General features: G+C 41.8%; 1 long non-coding RNA gene across 2 annotated transcripts; it reads left to right on the plus strand.

Moving 5' to 3' along the window:
* Positions 1-6,914: 6,914 nt before the first annotated feature.
* Positions 6,915-12,577, plus strand: LOC103000057 (uncharacterized). Of its 2 annotated transcripts, none has more exons than XR_451893.2 (4): positions 6,915-7,004; positions 9,255-9,434; positions 10,917-11,057; positions 11,781-12,577. It is a non-coding gene; the product is annotated as an uncharacterized LOC103000057 (long non-coding RNA). The 2 variants fall into 2 exon arrangements; XR_451894.2 differs by having other exon boundaries at positions 10,917-11,017.
* The last annotated feature ends 1,023 nt before the right edge of the window (positions 12,578-13,600 follow it).

The following is a 13,600-nucleotide window of genomic DNA, read 5'->3' on the forward strand; positions in this document are numbered from 1 at the left end:
ATTCTTAGCTGCTCTGCCAAGTTGTGCCTATTCAGCCGGCAACTTAAAATAGCTATTGAAACCAAAAAAGGAGGGGAACTGCTTGTTCTGAATCACCCACACGTTTTTGGCATGATCTCTTGGGCAATTTTCCTACCCAGCATATCCAATTATTTTTTGTTTGTTTTCAAACACGGCACATTTCTTTAATTAGTGAGGGCAAACAAGTTAGGAACAGAAAGAAAAAAATAGTAAGTTTAAGAATTCTGGTCCGGGAAATGATGTGATTAAACAACATTCAATTAGAGGGAATTAGCCAGGCGGCTAGTTTCCCATCTGAGTTAATTCTGGGTAAGAGTAACTGACCCTGGGTGTTTACAGCCCAGGTGCCAGCACCACTGACGGCCGTTTGAATAGAGAGCGTGAACCGCTTTCGTATTTCAAATACATTTGTGCTGTAGGTTACTGAAGGTTCTCTGTTATCTGGCATTTTGCCTGCCCTGGTTCTATCCAGGAGGTTGCTTGGAAAAATTAATTACTGTGTATTTTTTCATTGTGTTTACCCAGTCTGAATTGCTTTTGGTAAATGATAACTATGAAATCAAAAACAGATTCTGTACTATCAGAAATAATGATGATTTCTAATCTTGCCAAATATTTTAGAAATAATGTAAGACTATAGATCATTGTTTTTATGTTCTCAGATAGTGTTTGTGTGTTTTTACCCTTCTATTGGAAAGTAATAGCTCTAACAATCTGGTTTTAAATTATCCAGAAACTTATAATCAGACAGCTCAACATATAAATATTTTAAATCACATACCGTTAAGAAAAACATCAAAATTAGATTGTGAAAGTAAAAAATGTAATTATCACTTTAGTGGAAAAGGTTATTACAGTTCTTTTATATACTTGTTTATTTTCTGATTAACATTTTTTATTATGCTATATTTTTAAAACAAATGTTGACTAGATTTTCATAGCAATTAAGATTTTCTGGGTTTATTTCTGAAAATGTAAAAGAAATGCAATCCACCCGTCTACAGAGCATCCTGCATCTCCCTGAATAGAATAGGTTTTTTTTTTTTTTATGTTGTTACTAAGGTGCATTTATCACCTAGTGAAGATCAAGAAAAATTGAGAGGCAAAGCCCAAATATACCGTGATTTGTTTTAAAATAGGATTAGTAAATAGAAAAAAAAAAATCAGTACACTTTGTATTGTAAAGGCAGGTAAATTTTGTGATCCTTGTTGAAGCCAGCCTAGTTAACTATTAACCATAGCATTTACCTGAATTATGGAAACAAATGCAGTGCTTAGAAGGATAAACCGAGCTCAATTCTATACCTGTACGTTTCACCATGCACATTTTTGTGTTCACTCTGGGCTCAAAAATTCCTGACTGATGTGCAGAGAACAAAATAACAAAATATTGTAAACAAAAAGGCTTTTGCTTGGTGGGGGGGGCAGATATGAGGTGCTAGGAACAATCTAGGTCATTGTTGTGGTGGTCAAGTTCATTCAGATATTATCTATCTAAATTTAGACCAGGTTACTTCTTGTAGAAAGATTGTATTCTTATAGAAATAATGCATATTTCTACATATCCAGTTACTACCATATTCAAGGCATCACACTAGGCATCAAGGTGACATGTGGGTAAGAGGCTTCTTGAAACTTTAGACCTCTGGAGAGTTATGGGAGTGCGGGCACGCGTGCAGGAGGAAGACAGGAAAAGAGCCTCATAACAGTAATAAACAGTCTGTTCTAAGAGCTATCTATATGTTTTATATATGCTTTATAACGTGGTGAGATGGCATTATGATGCTCTCCGTTTCACGTGGGGGAAGCTGAGGTGAGGTGGTGTGTCCAGGGTCATACCAGGTAGGAAGTGTCAGCACTGGGATGAGAATCAAGCTGCCTGGCTCCAGAGTCCTTCCTCCTCACCACACCAACTTCCTCTTGTCCTGAGAGTGGTGGACATTCAGAGAAAGGACACACTCCCTTGGGAGCCAGGAAGGAGTAAGGCTTTTTAAAGATGGCGGCATTTGAGCTGAGCCTTGGAGTGTTTTTAGGGACACAGTTTGGGATGCGTGCTTTCCAGGCAGGGTTAGAGTGACTGACTTCCAGTGGTTTCTCAGGTGACGATGGAACATTGGATGCCATTTCTTCCTACACAGGCAAACTGTGCAAATGACACCCAGGACACACATTTTGTCCTGGTGCTTCATTCTGCTTCAGTACTAATTGGCCAGGCATGGGAGATGTGCTGAGGGTTACAAGGGAGCAGGTCCCTGGCCAGTCAGTGTTATGGGGAACCTCCAAGCTCATGCTCTCCTGGGGCTGGGCCCCTTGGGTGCTCTTCTCACAGCAAGAAGAGGATTTGCCACAGATCAACTCAAGATGATTGATGATTTGATAAACATAAGGAGATTAAATACTGGGTAGTCAAACTCCCAGTTTGGAACCCCAGTTTTACTCCTTTTATTGCTTTAAGACTTTAGGCAAGCTACTTAAGTTTTATTTGCCTCATTTTCCTCATCTATAAATGGGAATAATAACAGCACCCAACTCATGAGGTTGATTTGAGTCTTAGTGCCAGGAACAAACTGAGCTCTTGTCAACATTATATTATATATTAAGCAGCTACTGTGTGTCAGATTCTAGTAGAGATGACATAGAAAATGTGAAAAAATGAGACAGGACCTGTCATAGATGGGGAACAGATGTAAAAGGAATAAGGAGAGCAATATAAGAAAAGGTAGTTCACTTAAAAAAATAAAATGTCTGTCATGCAGAGGTATTACAGATTAATGGCCAATAAAGGGAGAAAGCAAGGATGGATTGATCCTGGGACAGCTTCAGAGGAAAGTCAAGCTGAGGAAGACCTTGATGTGAGGAGGTCTTGGAGAAAAAGGGGCATTTCTTTTGGAAGTCAAGGCTATTTGATCCAAACTTGCAGCTGGAAGACTGTACTGTCAGAGGACAAGTGTCTGAAGCTGAAGGTCTGGTATGTGAATATTTGAAAAGGTAAATAAATCCATATTTTTTATTGCAATGATTCATCTTCATCCTGTGCACAAAGATGAAATGTTACCACAAGTGAGAATTATGACAAATGCCATAGGGACAGTTTAGGTTACCTTAGCATTTTGCACAAACCCCTTATTTTATCATGTGTAGAACTCCAGAGCCTAGAGAGGAACAGGAGGTAGGTGAGAGCAAGTAAGGTCAAAACAAGAGACCATGTGAGAGATGGTAAGACCTTAAATTGTGTAGCAGCAGTGGGAATGGAAAAGAAGTATAACAATAACTGTGATAATAATAATAATGGAATTGCAAAATGATTGACTATCCTGTACAAGTATTGTAAAGCACACAAGTCTGATTCCAGTGTTTATTTTCTTGCTATTACATCAGAGCTTTCCTCTTAAAGCTAATTTATTGAGCATTTACTTGGTACCAGACACCATTCTAGGTACATCACCTACGTATACAAGGCTAGTGCTTCCTTCCAATAGCCCAGAGAGGCATGATGCTTACTTCAGTATTACTTAATTATCCAATTTTTTCAAATAGTCTTTAAATAAATTAGGTAAATGGTTACATAAATTTTGCAAAATGTAACATTACTATCATTTACCATAACCAAATCTGCCTGTGTGATATGATCTGTTCTTAGTATTTCTCATCCAGGAACCGTGATAAAAATCCTGATTCTCACATCCCACATCCAGATTCTGAGTTAGTAAGTCTGGTCCAGGGCCTCAGAACCTGCATTTTAACAAGTTCCCAGGTTACCTTTATGCAGTTTTAGAACTCAGATAACCTGCTCAGATCTTGACCTTCTGAGTTTTCTGTCTTGACAGTAGCTCATTGTGAAATAGTTATTATGAACAAAGAGTAAAAGAAAAACAACAACAACAAAAAATTGAGATAAAAAGGCAAATCAACATTTTTAATGCTTTGTTATTTGAGGCATAAACAGACAGCTATTCATCCCTCTCACTTTGAGGCCTCAAGTCCCTTCATTTAAGGCTGTTTCTCTATCTCTCTCCCTCCCTTTGCATCTCTACAGAGCAAATGTGTTTACTATGCCTTTCTGTTTCCATACATCTATGTGACTACCTCATGATGTCCCTGGAATTTTTACTGCTTCATTTGTGTATTGTTGTTTCAAATAGAGAGATTTACCAAAATCACATTTCATTGCATTGCAGAATATCGGACAATTCCCTTAGGTTAGCTGAGTGCAGTGCCCTGATTTAGCCACTGCATATTTCTTTATTTTGCTGTCTCACGGAGCTTTCACGCGCTCCCAGGACCATGGTGGCTGCAGGTCCTGCTCACCTGAAGGCAGAAGACTGGAGCCTAATTCGACTCTCTAATTCACAGCCTCATCCTTCCTGCCTCTGGTGTGCAGGGGGCTCCTGGGACACAGACTCCACAACAAGACCTCCCCAGGGTTGGGAAACTGCTCCGAGGAGAGCCAGGCAAAGGTCAGATCTTAGAAAGGAAGTGATAGTTCTCTGAATATTGCAAGGGTCAGTTCAATAATTACCCAGCTGAAGTGAGCCGTGGCCCAGTCCCCCAAGTTACAAAACACACCACGGACTCTTTAGTAATGACTCAGGGCCTCAGTCAGGGATGCTGACTGTTTCCCTAACACCTCTGGCCACAGCCTCTCAGCCAGCCCTGCGACATGCCTGCCAATCCTGCAGGGTTATTAATAGAAGCTAATCAATAAAGATAGACATGGGGCTTTGGTGCAGCAGGCAAGGTCAGCCAACTGCAGGGCAACCCCCAGCCTCTTGCTAAGCCCCTGATCTTTAACTGATGTTCCCTGCCCCAAAGCTGCAGCCTCTGTAGAGGCAACAAAGGAAGACTGCAGTCCTGTCTTTCTCCTGAGTTTATGGTGGAGACCCTAAGAAGAGGCTCACGGAGGAGGCGGGGCCGTTCTGGGAGACGACTGGACATCTGCCTTCTGGGGCTTTCTGGGGGGAGGGGTGCCCTTACTGGGAGGACTTCCTGGGGGGACCATGCTTGTTCAATTTCATCTACTGGGTGCCTGTCTCTCTCCTTCCCTCCCCACAGGTATGGTTTTAAATGATCACAGTGTGTATTTTTAAAGTTAATTTAAGCTACTGTAATGATGTTTATTCAATTATAAAATTATTATATTATCTTGTAAAGTGGAAGAATCTCTCTCAGAAGTAAACATGATTCATGTTTGGAACACTTCTTCGTAATATTTGTAATGCATAGATGTCTCTCTAGCACATGAAAATTGCAGCTGTTATGGGTACCTACTTTTCCCTAATACACTCTCCCATGTTTACATTTCTCAGTCCCGGACATTTGCATAGGTGCATTTTTCACTCCTACAAACAAGGCTGAGACCATGATCTCAGCGGAGACTGCTGACTGCATCCCTGAGTCTTTTCTTAGGAGACATTCCTCCAGTGGAATTGCAGGGCTGAAATTGTGGACGTGCAAAAGCTCTTACTACACATTGTCAAACTGCTGTATGGAAAATGTGTACCAGATTGAAAATCCTGCTGAAACTCAGACAGGGGTGGCCCGGGGCGTCATGGACAGAACTCAGCATTGCCTGCTGAATCCCGGCAGACCAGGCAAAGCTTTAACTTGCATTTTATCTGGATGCAATAATGTTGGAAAATCATTTCCTAACCTGGAGTATTTTTGTTTCTAACCTTAAATTTTCATGCTTGTCTTTTTCTTTTCCATTGATTTTTTAGTAGAAATTATGCTTTAAGAATAATAATCTGACACATGGATTACAAATTCACTTGAAAAAAATGGATTTGTAAAAAGAATTTTTTTTCTCCATTTAGGATATTTTTAATATCATAACCTTCCATTGCAATGGAGATTTTCCATCGCTAAATGTGCTTGAAATGACTCATTCCTCAGATCAGATAAAGAAAAAAAGTTTATTCTGTACAGTAATTTCTTAATCCACTTGGAGAATATTTTTCAAAGGATATAATTTGAGTTTCTGTCATTTTATTCAAATACTTATTTTGGGAATTTATTTTCTGAATAATGTGTCCCTCCTTACTCTGTTAGTTGCATTTATGGCCACAGAACAAGTACTGAACCAGAGTAGGGTCAGCTTCAAGGAGCCTGTTCTGTTCTCCCGACCGTCAGCTTGGGGGCGAGTACTGGTCAGTGGACAACGTCATCTCATATTGAGAGTGACTAGACCCCCTTCGTCACTCTCATTTTTTTTTTACATTCTTTTTTAAAAATTCTTTTCCATTATGGTTTACCATAGGATACTGAATATAGTTCCCTGCACTATGCAGTAGGTCCTTGTTGTTGATCAATCTGCTATATAATAGTTTGCCTTTGTTAACCCCAAACTTCCAATCCATCCCTTCCCCCTCCCCCTTGGCAACCAGAAGTCTGTTCTCTATGTCTTTGAGTCTGTTTCTCTTTCGTAGATAAGTTCATTTGTGTAATATTTTAGATTCCACATATAAGTGATATCACATGGTATTTGTCTTTCTCCTTCTGACTCACTTCACTTAGTATGATGATCTCTAGTTGCATCCTCATTTTTAAACATTTTGTTGTCAACTCTTGTTGTTATGTTCCAGCTGAAGTTTAGAACATTTTGTATCTTGGTGAAAACCTGGGCTGGGGACCAACCTTATGTCTGGGCAAGTGTGGGAGAGGGCAGCTCACATTTCTGGGGCTCTTCTGCATGGTGAGAAACAAAGCAAGTGTGCTTTATGTATCCTTGTACTTTGACTCGCATCAGTGCTGTCGTCAGCATTTTCTAGAAGAGAAAGCTGAGGCAGAAGAGGTTGGGCAACTTGCCTGGGTTTCACAATGAACAGAGGCGGAGCTGACGCATGGTGCAGGCAGTGTGAGGACACGTCACACACCCAGTCCCTCCCTCCCCAGATCAGAAACAGCAAAGACCCCTCCTCATCTGTCATGATGTTTCCTGCCAGTAAAGCTTCCAACGTTCTTCATACAGAACTCACACACTTGAGGTGAGGGTACTTCTAAGTAGTTATATTTAAAAGACTTCAATATTTTTTTTTATAATTCTTCCATAAATTTCCTAGTCCTATTTTCATAGATTTATTCCTAGAATTTTTGTTGCTGTTGTACAAGTTGTATCTTTACCTTCGTGTGTATGGTGAGTTTGGAGGAAGGGAATACGGCTGTTTTTCTTGTTATTGGTATTATATTGTTTTCTATCCTGAAATCCTGATGAATAGTTTATAGTGAGCAAGAGTTAGTTAATTTTCTGGAATTTTCAGTATAGATAATCATGTCTTCTAGAAACAAGGAAAATAGTGTCTCATCCTTACCAATGCCTATTCATCATATTTCTTTTTTAAACATATAATGTCTTTGAATTGGGGATTGTAAAAAAATGTTAAATAGAAGAGAGTGATGAGAGGCAACCTTGATTTCTTCCTGATTTAATAAAAATGCTTCTAATCTCCCGTTGCTAAGGAGTATACAGCCTTTAGTGGATAGTTGTATTGCAATAAAGATGTCTTCCTAGTCCTCCAAGAATTTTTCTTGAATGAGTGTTGAATTTTATATTTTTTTCTCTCTCTAATGAGATAACATATTTTATTTTTTCTCTTTTAATATATTAATCTGGGTGAACTAGGTTGATAGATTTTCACATGCCAAACCACCAAATATAAATGCTAGTTGTTAATTACATATTACTTTTATATACACCACTAAACTTCTTCTTTTTAATTAATTCAATATATTATTTCACTTTATCTGCTCCAGTAGATTTTTTAATTTTATGTTTATTATCACTTGGTAGTCATCTCAAAAATTTTTAAAAATGGATCCTTACCTATCACTAACTCCTTTAAGTTGGCACTTTTCTACATCCCAAATAATGAAACCTCTAAGAGCAATTTAACTTGATTTTACACCAATTCTTCTTTCACTTATTGTCATATGTTTTATTTCTATACATGTTATAAGTCCCTCATTGTTATTATTTCTGTTTTAAACAGACAATATATTATACAATTATTGATACATTTTTCTTTTTCAATGACCTTTCTTTTTCCCCAGTTCTCTGTTTTTTTTCTGGAATCCTTGTCTTTGCTCCTGAAGAAAGCCCTTTCATATTTTCAGTAGTGTGAAATCTGATGGAAACAAATGCTCTCAGCTTTTGTCTAAAAACATCTTTATTTTCTTGTAATTTTGGAGCAATATTTTCACTGAGGATAGAATTTCAGAGCTTCAGGTGGTCATCCCTCCTCTTCCCCTGAAGTTAATGGATGCCCACCCCACCCTCAGTGCTTTTAATATTCCCCTTTATCTTTGGTTTTAAACAATCAGACAATGATGTGATTAATTGCAGTTTTCTCTGCATTGTGCTTTGAATTTGCTGAGTTGTAAGCTGATGAGTTGTTTGTGAGTTGATGTCTTATCATTTGGAAAGTTCTGGGTAATTACTTTTCAATATTGCTTCTGTTTCATTCTCTCATTCATATCTTCACTCATATTTCTCTCATGCTCTGTGCTGCTGTTTTCATTCTTTCTTATCTTTAAAATCCAGCCCAAATACTATATTCTGAATTATTTTCAAGTTTATAAATTCTATCTTCTGCTTTAATTTTAAAACTAACTCAATATACTTTTTTTAAAAAAAATTATAGTTTGCAGTTTGTATTTCTAGAATGCTTTTTGATTATATTTTGCTCAGTGTTGTTTGTCCATTTGTACATATTAGTCATACTTATTTTGGAGTCTTTACCCACTAATGACAATATTTGATTTATCCCTTATTTGCTTCTATTGAATATTTTCTCTCTTGATTCTTTGTCATTTTTTCTTGCTTTTTGATTATATATATATATATTTTTTAACATGTGCTGGAGTTAGTGTATGATTTATTGTAGGGATTCTGAATTATGTTCTCTTCCTCTAAAGAGTGTTGATTTTTTTTTCTGCCCTTTTCTGTTAAATTTGATTTGCTCTCCTTTTACAATATTTATATTTTTACATGTATGGTCATAACTCCATTGTGATTTCTTTAACTTGTGAATTGGATGTGGGTTGTTTGATTCTGAATGCGTCGGGATGGAGGCACTTTTAGTTGTTAATTTCTAGTTTCAGTCCTTGGCTGTCAGAACCCAGAGGAGGAAGCAGGGAGGGGGCAGCATCAGGACCATCTACTCATGCATCTCTCTATTGTCGAGGAGGAGGCCCTTTTCCAGAAGCCCTAGCATATGTCCTCTTACATCTCTTAACAGAACTTGGTCCCTGGACTAAATCACTGGCAAAGAGGAAAGGACCATCATGGACCATCCTTCAGAGTCAGGTACATGGTCACCCAAATGTGATGCGTTCTGTAGAGAAAGGAGGAATCAATATTGGTCTGCTAACCAGCAAAGTCTGCCACAAACATTGTGCCGAGTCACCACATATGACAAGTGAGTATTCCTTTGTCAGAGCTGCTGTGATAAAGTGCCACAGACTTGGTGGTCTAAACAACAGTAATTTATTTTCTCACAGTTCTGGAGGCTGGAAGTCCAAGATGTCAGCAGGACTGGTTTCTTCTGAGGCCTCTCCCCTTGGCATGTAGATGGTCGTCTTCTCCCTGTGTCTGTGTCCTAATCTCCTATTCTTATAAGGACACCAGTCATATTGGATTAGGGCCCCACCTATGTGACCTCACTTTACCTTAATTACCTTTCTAAATGCCCTATCTCCAAATACAGTCATATTCCGAGGTACCAGTGGTTTGACTTCAACATATCAATTTTGGGGGAACACAATTCAGCCCAGAACATAAACCAGTGGGCAATTCTCTGGTCTCAGCTTATCTGAGCTGCTAATAATAGTTGACACGTGATCAACTGCTCTTTCAAAAAAAAAATCTCCTTCACTGTCTCTTGAAAAGATACTCCTAGTTCTTCTACCTCACTGAGTGTTTCTTTTACTTGTGCTACTTAGAGGATAACACTCATCTGTCATTTAAAAATTCCACCTATACACGGATGATTCACAAATTATCCCTCCAATCCAGACCTCTCTCCTGAACTACAGTCCTGTAAGTCCAGCTACATTCTCAATAATTCCACTTAGATGTTCAAGGAGCATCTCAGTCTTCATGTCTTAAAAGGAACTCAATCTTTATCCCCAAACATTCTTCTCCCATAGTTTTCCCCATCCTGGTAAATTATAACTACATTCTTCAATTTGCTTTAACTAAGGTCTTAGAGTCATAATTAGATCCTTTCTCTCTCTCTCTCTCTCTTTTTTTCACTCAGTGTGTAACTCAAGAAAAAAATCTGTCATTTCTACTTTAAAATATATCCATATTGCAACTACAACGTGGAATCCCATTGACAGGACTTCCCATCTCCCTGAGTTTGGAGACCTGGCCCCGTTTCCTCTCTGGCCTTATCACCTGTTACTCCCCCCCACCTTATCATCCCCACCTCACTCTGCTACCACAATACCACCTCTCCCTGTCCTTGAATTTGCAGAAGATCCTGCCAAGACCACCTGCACTCCCTCTGCCTAGACACTCCCTTAGCTGATTTTGGTCTTGTCCCTGCTAAACTCTAGCCTGCTACCCAAGACCACCCCTCCTGACACCTCACTCTGCTTTATCTCCATCACTCATCATTCCCTGGGGTCTTGTGTGTTTGTTTGTCCATCCCTCTCCACTGGAGTAGTATCCCTGGAGAACAGACACTTATCTCATAGATCTCTGTATCCTCAGAGTCTGGAAGAATGCCTGACAATAATTAGTGATAATAAATATCTTCCAAAGGCAATTGGATGTGCGCCATTGTAACTCACATCTCTTTGCTAGTTAATAAGTTTGAACATTTTCCTCTTATGTGGGTTACCTGTTCATGTTTGTGTCCATCTTGGCTTCCTGATATTTTGCCTTTTAATTTCAGACCATCAGTGTTAGTAAGCTCACTTCATTCCATCCCATAAGAGTTGGAGTCTCCTGGTGGTTACCCCTGCTTCTGCACAGATGGACCCACAGGGAAGCCAGGTCACGTATGATGTCACACCAGAAGCTAAGTTTCCTCCAGGTACCAAAGCTGAAACATGCCCCTCTGCCGGGCTGTATCTTCAGCACAGATACATCAACCTTGAATCTGAGAAACCTGCTGAATGCGGCTCCCTTTGGGTCGAGAGAGTAGAGACGTCACAGCCAAGGCCCCCAAGTCTGGGAGCTGGGGACCCGTCACCATGGGCTGGCTGTCAGTGTGGCAGCATCAGGTTCTAATAAGGCACAGATTCAAGGGGAGCTTGCACCCCGACCCCCTGGTGAGGTGATTATGATTTGTTCACGGGCATTAGCGAATTTTGCTCAAATGTGCATTGGACCATGTTTCTGCACATTTCATGAATAATTAAAAATGGAAGTCTAAACAGTTCACGTGTGGGATTTGTGTATGATTCTCATGCTAAAGACAATCGCCAAGGTCTTAGAACTTTATCCAGAGCACAGGATGTTTCAATAGCAGCTTGTTCATGACGTAGGCTGCATGGGAACTTTAAATTGCTGCCCTTTTAAAAAAGGTGATTCATGGGGTCTGCGTTCTTGAAGACAGTATGTTTTTAACAAAAAGAAAAAGAAGGCTTTAAAATATTCAAATGATGCTTTCACATAGCCTGTCTGAACACAGAACACATTCTAAGATTCCAGCATTTTTGACATCCTTTATCTGTTTTCACTTATAAAGGCTAACGTGTTTTCTACTGTATGATAAATCCATTTTTTAAAGCTATCACTTTGATCTGTCTTACAGGAAGCAACTGGAAGCAAGAGATGTGGTGTCCTGGAAGGACATCATTTCCCAGGAGTCAAGCCCTAAATGTTCATGGTGAAGTTGCTCAGAGTGGAGCTACTCTGAGGGCCCCTCACGGCAAACACCTATCCAGAGCCTTGGAGCCATCCCAACAGGGCCACTGGACTCCTCGCCCTCTCCTCTGCTCCCACCCAGCCCTACCCACCCCCTGGACTGCGGCTCTCTCTCCCCGGCTGGCTCTGTCTTTGTCCTTGTTGTCCATTCTCAAGCCTGAATCCACTGCAGATGGACCTCAGATCTGCCCTTCCCCCCAAACCCTCAATGCCCCCTGGGGCACCCAGAGAAGACCCATGGTCCTGGTGTGCCCGCAGGTCCCGGCCTCGCCCACCCTCCCTACCTGGCTGTTCTCAGCCACCTCACTCACCCCACTGGCTTCAAACACGCTGGCCTGCCTGGGGCCCTGACCCTGCTCTTCCCCCCATCTGGAACGTTCCTGCTCTCTCTCCCTCCCCATCTTCTGGTCTCTTGCAGCCAGGCCTTCTCACAGTCCTAGTCAAATGTGGCAGCACCCCGGTCCCCATCCCTAAGTCATGGCCCCGCGTTGATCTGCCTCAGACACATGGAGGCATAGTTTATTTAGTTATTGATTATCCGCCCCACACACCTGTGTCCATTCCAGTGAGAGGAGGCTTTTCTCCTATTTCGCCCACTGTGTGTCCAGGATAAGAATGCCTTACCTGCAGCAGGTCCTTAATCAGTATTTGTTGAATAAATAAATTCTCAAAATGTCATTAGGCCTTTCAGGGCCTCCAGGCTGAAGGTCAAGGGCACCTGCAGTCTACATGCTCCCTCTGTAACCCGGCCCGCGACCCTATCATCCAGGAGGCTTCCGGACGTTGGGGGAAAGGCACTCGGTGGGGACACAGATGCCCTGGGACCCCTGACTCTGAGCAGCCCTGCCAAGCACATGACGGGCTAAATGCATGTCTCCTGGGGTGGGGGGGTGTCGGGCACTGCTCACCTGTGCGCCCCCATCGCCTCCCCAGGGCACCCGGCTCTGCTCCTTTACGTGGGGTCTCCCGAGGACACAAGGCAGATGTGATAGACCCGCGGGGATATCCCAGTAACAAATGGAGAACATTCTCAAAGGAATGCCTTTTTTCCAAAAAAGCAAAAAAACAAAACCTCCATCCTCCCACGTGGAGGCAATAGGGCCCACACGTCACCTCCTCTCTCTCCTACGTCCCCGATGGGCCCCTGAAAACCAGCGGGGATTTCACACTGGACCACTTCTGCACAAAGAATGTGGCTAAGTGTGACTAAGTCGTTCAAGTCACCCACGTGGGGAAGTACCCGACGTTTTCGAACTTCTAGAAGATCTTTAACTTTTCTGTGGACGCTCAGCTCTATGGTTCACTGTTAAAACAGCTGAGATAGGAGCAGGCCCTGCAGGACGGCCCTCATGAAGACAGAAAAGCAGTGCATTTCTCGGGGTGGGGGGGGGTGGGGGGAGGAGGGGGGCGGAGGGGGGAGGGGGAGGGGGGAAGGGGAAGGGGGAGGGGGCGGAGGGGGAGGGGGAGGGGGAGGGGAGGGGGAGGGGTGGGCAGCTTGGATTCAGCGAGAGTGGCGTTTGGAGCAGCAGCGAACTGTGCGTCTGAGGAACAAGCAAATGAAAACTTCTGGTAGCTTCTTCCCGCGGGGGCTGCTCTTTAGTGTAGGGACTTGAGACAGAGCCTCTGTCATCTCCCCACGTCCCTCCCAGGACATCAGGGCAGGGCCGGCCTGGGATGCTGGTCAGATGCGCCCTGGGATGTGGGCCC

The sequence above is a fragment of the Balaenoptera acutorostrata genome, chromosome 2, assembly GCF_949987535.1.
Source record: "Balaenoptera acutorostrata chromosome 2, mBalAcu1.1, whole genome shotgun sequence".
Taxonomy (NCBI): domain Eukaryota; kingdom Metazoa; phylum Chordata; class Mammalia; order Artiodactyla; family Balaenopteridae; genus Balaenoptera; species Balaenoptera acutorostrata.